Below are 10,499 nucleotides of genomic sequence, written 5' to 3'. Positions count from 1 at the left end.
GCTTATGTGATTACAAATCCGGTAAATAGTCTTATTCGGTAGGTCACATTCATGAAAGGGAAGGGGATTGTAGTTACGACGTAAGGAACATATCCGATATCATTTGTGAAACGGTTATTTCATAACGGTCAACCAACTCGTGATGGCGTCCGTAAAATTTACGAAGGGATGATTTCAACTTCACCATTTGGAACTCTTGGTTTAATAGCTTCCTTGTGAGCAGTAACCCTCGTTAGCGGTTTACCTGGAATGTCCATGATACTGAGTTCGAGACTCGATAACATGAATATTTTTGGAGATTTGTTTTGCAATATAAAATTCGAATACTTATACACACACCAAGTGCAATGCAGATAATGATTATTAATTTACTTTTTTTTTGTTTTTTTATGTGTAGGGCCTACAGATTTTGAATCTTAACAGCGGAATATATTTTGTACAAACGTATGTGTTTCGAAATGTGTCTGCGTAGCGGACGTGACATACTCGCAAGAATTAAAAAAAAAATTAGTTATAAAGTTAAGCAGTTAGTCGAAATACTGTGTTAATTTGAAAACGTAAATGTATTTTCCGAATTGACAAATTATCTGCGTTTTGAAAGAAAATAGCGGCCAGCGCATTTCGTCACAGTAAAACTTTTTAACATTCTTTTATATATATATATATAGATTATATCCTTGGTTTTCCCGTTTGAATGGTTTAACACTATAGTCATTTTTAAGGGTCTTTTATAGCTTGCTGATCGGTGGGAGCCAGGGCACTATGTTGAAGACCGTACTTTGACTGTAATATGGTTTTTCTTTTACAAATTGTGACTTGGATGGAGAGTTTTCCCATTTGAAATCATACCACATCTTCTTATATCTATTTAAAATCGGAAATCTCGGCGTCAGCGTATATTTATTAATTGATTTGTACAACCAGGAATATGTACCTTAGAATTACTCAGAGATTTAAACTATCGATCCAAATCGATTTACAGACTTAAGATCGTGGTAGAAAAAATCTATTTCGGTGTATAGTGTTAAACATTGCCGGATCGATGTGATATTTTAATGAGTTACTTTTCCACTCTTTTTCAGTTATATTTAACAAATGCCACAGAGAATGACAGAATGGCATGACCTGTAAGAATATCACGTTTGAACCAATGTCATAGCAGGTGAATACATACATAGCAATTATAAAACAATTGATGATTTAGAAAAAAGAGTTATGCAAAATATAAGAATACCAAATCGTACGTCGTTCGCCTATCCGTTCGTTGTCCTAACCAATCAATAAACTTTGATTATTCACGTCTCGTAATATCTTCCAATCAGGTAGCAAGAAAAATTCACACACTAACTGTCCATCGTTTAATTCTTAATATCGACTCCTAGGATTCGGTAATAATTCATTAAAACTAAATAAAAAATATTGGAAACATTAAGTACGATGTACGATGCAGACTGGTAATTTGTAGTAGCAAAGAAGTACATGGTCAAATAATTTCTATTGCAGATGGTTAAAGAATACAAGTGTTCCTTGTGTGGGAAGTGTCACCTTAAAGATAGACGTCCTATTAAGTCTGCACCTTTAAAGAAATATGTATCATCAATAATAGGACGTAATATAGAAAATGATGAAGTTATCTGTGGAAAATGTAGAACTATGTTTAACAAATCAGCTAAGACAAATGTACAGACGAACAACAATCATTCTGAAGACAGTGATTCTGAATTTGTGGTAGAAAATCCACCAATAATCGATATCCAAAGCCCAAAAACAATTCACCTGAATATTTCTTCAACGCATACTTCTCATAAATACTGTATTATATGTAAGAAAAAAGGAAATAAGCGTGTTAAACTATGCGTTGTTCTTTTAAAAGCAAGAACGCAAGCATTTATACAAAACGCAATATTTGTTGACTCTAAAGCAAGATGTTGCACGTCTCATCTTCAAGAACTGCATTTTTCTCAAGCATCACTGATGATCCTGAAAGCTAAATACACTAAATATTTCTTCAGCCGTACCGACATTGTAGCTCTTCTAGAAAATGTCCGGCTTACTATGTCAAAATCCTCTATTTTGGATTTTGATAATCCATCTAGACTAACAGACGATGATTATTATAACTTGACTGGGTTAACAAGGCAGTAGTTCGAGGATTTGTCAACTGACTCTACAACAATACGTCAATCTAATGTAAGATCTGTTCGAACATGTTTGGCAATACTTTTGACTAATTTACGCACTGGTCTTCCTAATCAAATTATTGGAACTATATTTTCACTGACAAAAAGCCAAGTTCAAAGAAGTATACACAGCGCTCGAACTTCTTTGCAGTCATTTGTTACTCAGAACGTAGGGTTTCAGCACATAAGCCATGATGATTTTGTTGAGAATCATACAACTGCCACTGCTCAAACACTTTTTGGCAACAACGAAAAAGTAGCTATTATAGTACTGGACGGCACCTACATATACATCCAAAAAAGTTCAGATTACAAATTCCAACGCCAATCATATAGCTTGCATAAACATCGTCCTTTGGTAAAGCCAATGGTAGTTGTTGGGACAGACGGCTATATTCTTTCCGTTTTAGGTCCCTACTTATCCAATGGTAAAAACAACGATGCAGCTATTACTAAACATATGGTGGCAGTGAATGCTGAAGGAATGAATGAATGGCTTCAACAGGATGATGTATGTATTGTCGATAGAGGTTTCCGTGATGTTGTGGAATACCTTGAACAACAGGGTTACTCTGTTCAGATGCCACTGTACCTTAAAAAGGGTCAAAACAGCATACAACAGAAGAGGCAAATAGCAGTAGACTAGTAACAAAAGTCCGGTGGATCGTAGAAAGTGTTAATGGTAGGCTGAAACAATGGCGGTTTTTTGACAAGGTTGTTTCGAACCATTACATCCCTTTCATCGGAGAATTGTTACGGTTAGTATGTGCATTGTGTAACAAATACCGACCTGCAATAGCAAGCTCAAATGCAGATGATATCAAGATAGCTGAGGCAATGCTTGATAAAAGCAAGAAAGGAAATTTAGTTCAAGCGATTGTTGAAAATGAGGGATTGATAAATAAAAGGGTAATATATACTCTAGTTGATGGATCATCAGCGGATCAACTAAAAGATTTCCCGGTCTTATCCGAGGAAAAACTCCGCCAGATTACGATGGGCATATACCAACTAAAACAGTCCCCTTTATATGTTAGAGAGCATATTGGTGAGGACAGCGTATATCAGCTGTATGTTTGTAAGATCAAGGAGAACTTGATTAAAATCAAATTGCAGTCTCGGTTCAGTAACAGTGCTACCCACAATGTATTTGTACAGTATACATTAGACGGTGAAATAAGTGGGTGGTACTGTACTTGCAAGGTTGGAGCCAGAATTGTTGGATGTTGTGCCCACGTATCCAGTGTACTTTGGTACTTAGGATTACACCGTCTTCAAAATACCTCAATTAATAGTCCCAGATTTATTAAGTCAGTTTTGGATGCCACAGATCTACCTGATTTAGACACTGACATTGACGGTAGTTCTGTTGTTGAGGAATAATTCTACAATGCGTCTTGCTGTCGTTTGGCTTCGGTGGCAACTTCTTAATATTTTAATGATTTAGAAAAAGAACACTTTCCAGAAACATTCAGACATAATTTTTTTTTAGTATATATAAGTGAGGATGAACAGTATTAATTGGTATTGGAAATAATTTATTTGTCCATCTTGATTTAAACTTTTTATTCTTCAGCAACAAATGTATACCGTTTACCTAATGTCATCAGTGTTTTATTTGAAAATAATGTTGTTGTTTAAATCCGCTTTGTTTATACACTGCTGGATATAGATATCATTGGCATTCATACAACAAATCCTTAATTTATATCATTATATGGTTAACTTCTGTCTCATTTGGTCTGTTGACAATCATACCACATCTTCTTTTTTATGTGTATATTGATTTGGTTGCCAAACTATTATTGTATACTACAAATGAGATAATATTGTGTTAAGTCTGGTGTTTTTGTGACTTGCTGAAGGTAATGGGAAGCTACCAGTAAGATTAATAGATGTTTATCCCGTTGTCCTGCAAATATTACAGGAAATAACAAAGACCCTTGACTGTTTGTTTGTCATCATTTATATTTTTGGTTAAGCTTTTTAAGAAATCTTACTGAAAGGAAGACATTGGCTATGATATTAAATCAAAACTACTTGTTTCTGCTTTATCAAAGTGGCATTCTTTTATTTTTCCATTCTTTATTATATGAAACGTATAGCTGGTATTGTATTTAGTATTAGCGTCAAATAATTAAAGAATATATGACATTGACTAATATTAAAATGGAACGATGTTCGAGTATCACCAAACATGTATTTTGAAATTGGACAATATCACCACATGGGATTCTGGTCATGTGTAATTAATAGCTCAGCTTATTACATGACATGGGTTAATTGTTAAGTTTTTAAGTCCACTACCGACGAAGTCGAAGAAGACTATCGGTTTGCACTCTGTCACCTGTAGATGCCTCTTGCTTATGTTCCATTGTCACGATTTTTACTGTTCTCCTTGTGCTGTATACTGCTGTCTTTATTGTTTACTTTTACCATAAAAAATAATTACCATAGCTGTTATATTTATCAACCAAAAATTAATATATATATATGGCGATCCGATGGATACATCTGTTGTAGAGTTGTCACTGACTCAGACGTACTTATAAATATAATTATTTTCTGTGACTGTATATTACATTAATTTGTAGGATCCTTTACTATAGATAATTTAGCTGATCTGTAACAATAACATCTTCATGCCTTATATATCATGTACTGTAGTACGCCGCTAGATTAAAACTGACGAGGAAAGGTAACACACGGCCAGCGAAAGCTCTTTTATTGAGAGCCCAGGTGGTCGTGTGGTCTAGCGGGACGGCTCCAGTGCAGGCGATTTGGTGTCACGATATCACAGTAGCATGGGTTCGAATCCCGGCGAAGGAAGAACCAAAAATTTGCGAAAGCAAATTTACAGATCTAACACTGTTGGGTTGATGTTTAGACGAGTTGTATATACATTATGTACACAGCCATGTATCACCATCATTGATGGCGATCCGATGGATACATCTGTTGTAGAGTTGTCACTGACTCAGACGTACTTATAAATATAATTATTTTCTGTGACTGTATATTACATTAATTTGTAGGATCCTTTACTACAGATAATTTAGCTGATCTGTAGCAATAACATCTTCATGCCTTATATATCATGTACTGTAGTACGCCGCTAGATTAAAACTGACGAGGAAAGGTAACACACGTCCAGCGAAAGCTCTTTTATTGAGAGCCCAGGTGGTCGTGTGGTCTAGCGGGACGGCTGCAGTGCAGGCGATTTGGTGTCACGATATCACAGTAGCATGGGTTCGAATCCCGGCGAGGGAAGAACCAAAAATTTGCGAAAGCAAATTTACAGATCTAACACTGTTGGGTTGATGTTTAGACGAGTTGTATATATGTTCCAGACCGTATGAGTATTTGGACCGTACGCGTACGGTCTGGACCGTATGCGTACTTTTTCAAAATACTCATACGGTCGGACCGTACGCGTACGGTCTGACTAATATTAAAATGTTGGTCAAGTTTATTAGTTACAAATGCATAAAGCAGATCAACATAACTTAACTATCAAATTAATCTAAAAAAGTTCAATTGTTATTGAAACAAAAACTTTATATTTTAACTTTTTTTAAATTCACGCTAATTAAATCTGTTAGTCTCTTGTATTAAGCATGTCGATCAGTAATACATTAATTGAATTATGATCACTGAAATTGAAGATATTGGAAGTAAACATAATGTTGGAGGTCAATTGTTTTAGAATATTTAGCAACTTTACCAAAAAATGCAAATGCAAAGGAACATGCATGAACTGCATACATGAAAATGTAAAAAAATATTACATTACTTGAATTGTGTCACCTTGGGCGAGAGTACCAAAATGGGATTCAGATATAAAATTAAACAAATACTTAATTTCAATTGTTCGTTTGTTCATTTTATCTATCTATAATTGTAATAAATTATCAATAACAATTTGTAAAACTAAAAATAAAGATTGTGATAAATGCTTGTTTCAATTTAACCCATATGATCAAATAACATGTATGGTCAGCTCGTACTGGACCGTACGCGTATACTCATACGGTCCGACCGTACGCGTATGGTCGGACCGTACGAGTATACGTATACGGTCCGGACCGTACGCGTACAGTCCAAATACTCATATGGTCTGGAACATATACATTATGTACACAGCCATGTATCACCATCATTGATGGCGATCCGATGGATACATCTGTTGTAGAGTTGTCACCGACTCAGACGTACTTATAAATATAATTATTTTCTGTGACTGTATATTACATTAATTTGTAGGATCCTTTACTATAGATAATTTAGCTGATCTGTAACAATAACATCTTCATACCTTATATATCATGTACTGTAGTACGCCGCTAGATTAAAACTGACGAGGAAAGGTAACACACGGCCAGCGAAAGCTCTTTTATTGAGAGCCCAGGTTGTCGTGTGGTCTAGCGGGACGGCTGCAGTGCAGGCGATTTGGTGTCACGATATCACAGTAGCATGGGTTCGAATCCCGGCGAGGGAAGAACCAAAAATTTGCGAAGAATTTCTAGAATTTTTGGCAACTTAAACGAACTGATCTTGTCAAATATACATCAAATTCATAGTCTTTGAATGTAAATTTGTTGCGTGCAATTGTTAAATATTTAATGTCTCTTTTAGAGAGTTGTCTCATTGTCAATCATGTCATATCTTCTTTTTTTATATAATAAAACGAAAACCTGAACGACTTTACATCATAAATTAAAATGCATCCTAGTCGTAATGGAGACAGAGTCAAATGAACAAATGGACTAGATGAAACTGAACGAAAAAAAGAAAGAAAACACCAATTTGATCTGATACGAGAAAAGATTATATTTGCTTCGGCTTTTTCCATTTGCGCCAATCTGCACTTAATTAGCGCATAATTTTTTTTATTTCTTTGCGCCAAATTTATTTTCTTCATTTGCACAAATTAACAGGTAAACACAAGTCATGAGGCATATAAGATGTATAGAATTTATTTATATAATAACAAAAATATTCCTTCTGGCCTTTTGCCACCTGCCACTTGCTCACACGTGACGGGGAGGAGGAGGGGGATTGAAAGCAGGATAAGTTTATTGCAAAAGTTTTAAAACTGTGTACATCACACTTGAAGTAGCACTTTATAAAATAAGATTGTAACAGTTTGACATAAAAAGCACATTTGCATATGCACAAATCTTTTTTAACTGAGTATTGTCATGCAACACTTCTGTTGAACTGCAACCTTGTGATATCTTCCCTACAATAAAGCATCCCCTTTTTTATTAAAAAAAACTTTTCATGTTATGGTACATTTGCTGCCACGTTGAGAGATCTGATTATCATTTTTACAAGTTAATGCCTGTTTTTTTCTTTATGGCATCGGTTCCATATATGAAAGTAAATGTTCGGGTACCAGAAGTGTGATTACATGATGATACCCATGAGCTCAACATGTGTCTATATACACATTTATCTATATTGTAGCTTGTGTTAATTGAACTGCTGCGTTTGGTTAAAAAAGTTTAATTTTATCATCTAAATTTATCAGACCTAACCTTTCGAATTAATTTGGCGCAAATTAAAAAATGTCAATGTGCGCAAATGAAAAAAAATATGCTTTTTCAAAATTGGCGTAATTGTCATACGTACATTCGCCGATCACATATTACTGGTTAGATTAAAAAATAATTTATTATTTAGATTAAGAAGTACTTTAAGAAATTGATTGATTGTTGTTTGCCATCAGTACAGCCGCAAATATTTCAGACAAGTTCAGGGAGAAAACTAAATAATGAATACAATAGGGAATGTTACTGGTCAAATAAATGTCATCGGTCATTCAGAGTGAAGTATAGATACGAAACTGTGGACTGCCGATTGAACATAGTTTGTTTTGGTAACAACCGCCGGTAGGTATAGACAAATACGGTTGATAGACGGTATATAGGAGCACTATAGTGTAGGTTAACCACAGACGGTAGGTATAGACAAAAAACTGTTGATGACGGTATATAGGAGCACTAAATTCTATGTTAACCACCGACAGTAGGTATAAAGAAATACTATTGAAATACGGTATATAAAGGAGCACTATATTTTACGTTAACCACCGACGGTAGGTATAAAGAAATGCTGTTAATAGACGTTATATATGAGCACTATATAATACGGACCATATAATACGTTATATTAACCATCGACGGTAGGTATAAATGAAAACTGTTGATAGACGGTTTATCGTATGTTATTAACCACCGACAGTATGTATAGACACATAATTTTAGTAGACAGTATATACATTTTGTAGGAGCACTATATTATACGTTAACCACCGACGGTAGGTATAGACAAATACTGTTGATATACGGTATATAGGAGTACTGCATTGCTTGTTAACCACTGATGGTAGGTATAGACAGGTACTGTTGATATACGGTATATAGGAGTGCTATATGTCATGTTAACCACCGACGGTAGGTATAGAAAAATAGTGTTGATAGACGGTATATATAGGTGCACTGTATTATATGTTAACCACCGACGGTAGTTAAAGAAAAATAGTATTGATAGACGGTATATAGAAGAATTGTATTGTATGTTAACCACCGACGGTAGGTAGAGAAAAATAGTATTGATAGACGGTATAAAGAAGGACTGTATTGTATGATAAACACCGACGGTAGGTATAGAAACAGGTTAGAAACATAGTGTTGATAGACGGTATATAGGAGCACTATATTGCATGTTAACCACCGATGGTAGGTATAGAAAAATAATGTTGATAGACGGTATATAGGTGCACTGTATTATATGTTAACCACCGACGGTAGGTACAGAAAAATAGTATTGATAGACGGTATATAGGAGTACTGTATTGCTTGTTAACCACCGATGGTAGGTATAGACAGGTACTGTTGATATACGGTATATAGGCGCACTGTATTGCATGTTAACCACCGAAGGTAGGTATAGACAAATACTGTTGATATACGGTGAATAGTACTGTATTGCATGTTAACCACTGACGGTAGGTATAGATAAATACAGTTGGTAGACGGTATATAGCACTATATCGCATGTTAACTACCGACGGTAGGTTTAGAAAAAGGCTGATAATAGACGGTATATAGGAGTACTGTATTATATGTAAACCACCAACGGTAGGTATAGACAAATATTGTTGATAGACTGTATATAGGAGCACTATATTGTATGTTAACTACCGACGGTAGGTATAGACAAATACTGGTGATAGACGGTATATAGGAGCACTATATTGTATGTTAACTACCGACGGTAGGTATAGACAAATACTGGTGATAGACGGTATATAGGAGCACTATATTGTATGTTAACTACCGACAGTAGGTATAGACACATACTGTTGATAGACGGTATATAGGAGCACTATATTGTATGTTAACTACCGACAGTAGGTATAGACAAATACTGTTGATAGACGGTATATAGGAGCACTATATTGTATGTTAACTACTAACAGTAGGTATAGACAAATACTGTTGATAGACGGTATATAGGAGCACTATATTGTATGTTAACTACCTACAGTAGGTATAGACAAATACTGTTGATAGACGGTATATAGGAGCACTATATTGTATGTTAACTACCGACAGTAGATATAGACACATACTGTTGATAGACGGTATATAGGAGCACTATATTGTATGTTAACTACCAACAGTAGGTATAGACAAATACTGTTGATAGACGGTATATAGGAGCACTATATTGTATGTTAACTACCGACAGTAGGTATAGACACATACTGTTGATAGACGGTATATAGGAGCACTATATTGTATGTTAACTACCGACAGTAGGTATAGACACATACTGTTGATAGACGGTATATAGGAGCACTATATTGTATGTTAACTACCGACAGTAGGTATAGACAAATACTGTTGAAAGACGGTATATAGGAGCTCTATATTGTATGTTAACCACCGACGGTAGGTATAGACAAATACTGTTGGTAGCCGGTAAATATGAGCACTGTATTGTTATTGGTTGCTGTCTTTGATATTGATTTTACGTTCATCGTTTCAGCATTAATCGGGCTGTTAGTTTTCGTTTTTCGTCACATCTAGTCAGGAATGGGTTTTAATAGCATTTTACATGAATACATATGTGTAACTCATGGCTGATTCACGTTCGTTTGTCTTTGGTGGATAAGTTTCTCATTGGCAATATTACCACACATCTTCTGAATTTTCATTGCATCATCTAAACATGTAAAATTCGTATATAGAAAATATATACGTATAGATAATATATATATATAATATAAAAAAGTAGATGTTGTATGAT

At 35.0% G+C, this 10,499-nt stretch overlaps 1 pseudogene; it reads left to right on the top strand.

Annotated features, from left to right (window-relative positions):
- Nucleotides 1–698: 698 nt before the first annotated feature.
- Nucleotides 699–4,669, top strand: LOC143083179 (uncharacterized; annotated as a pseudogene).
- Nucleotides 4,670–10,499: the final 5,830 nt, after the last annotated feature.

Source organism: Mytilus galloprovincialis, chromosome 7, assembly GCF_965363235.1.
Source record: "Mytilus galloprovincialis chromosome 7, xbMytGall1.hap1.1, whole genome shotgun sequence".
Taxonomy (NCBI): Eukaryota; Metazoa; Mollusca; class Bivalvia; order Mytilida; family Mytilidae; genus Mytilus; species Mytilus galloprovincialis.
This window is presented reverse-complemented; position numbering and strand designations above follow the sequence as displayed.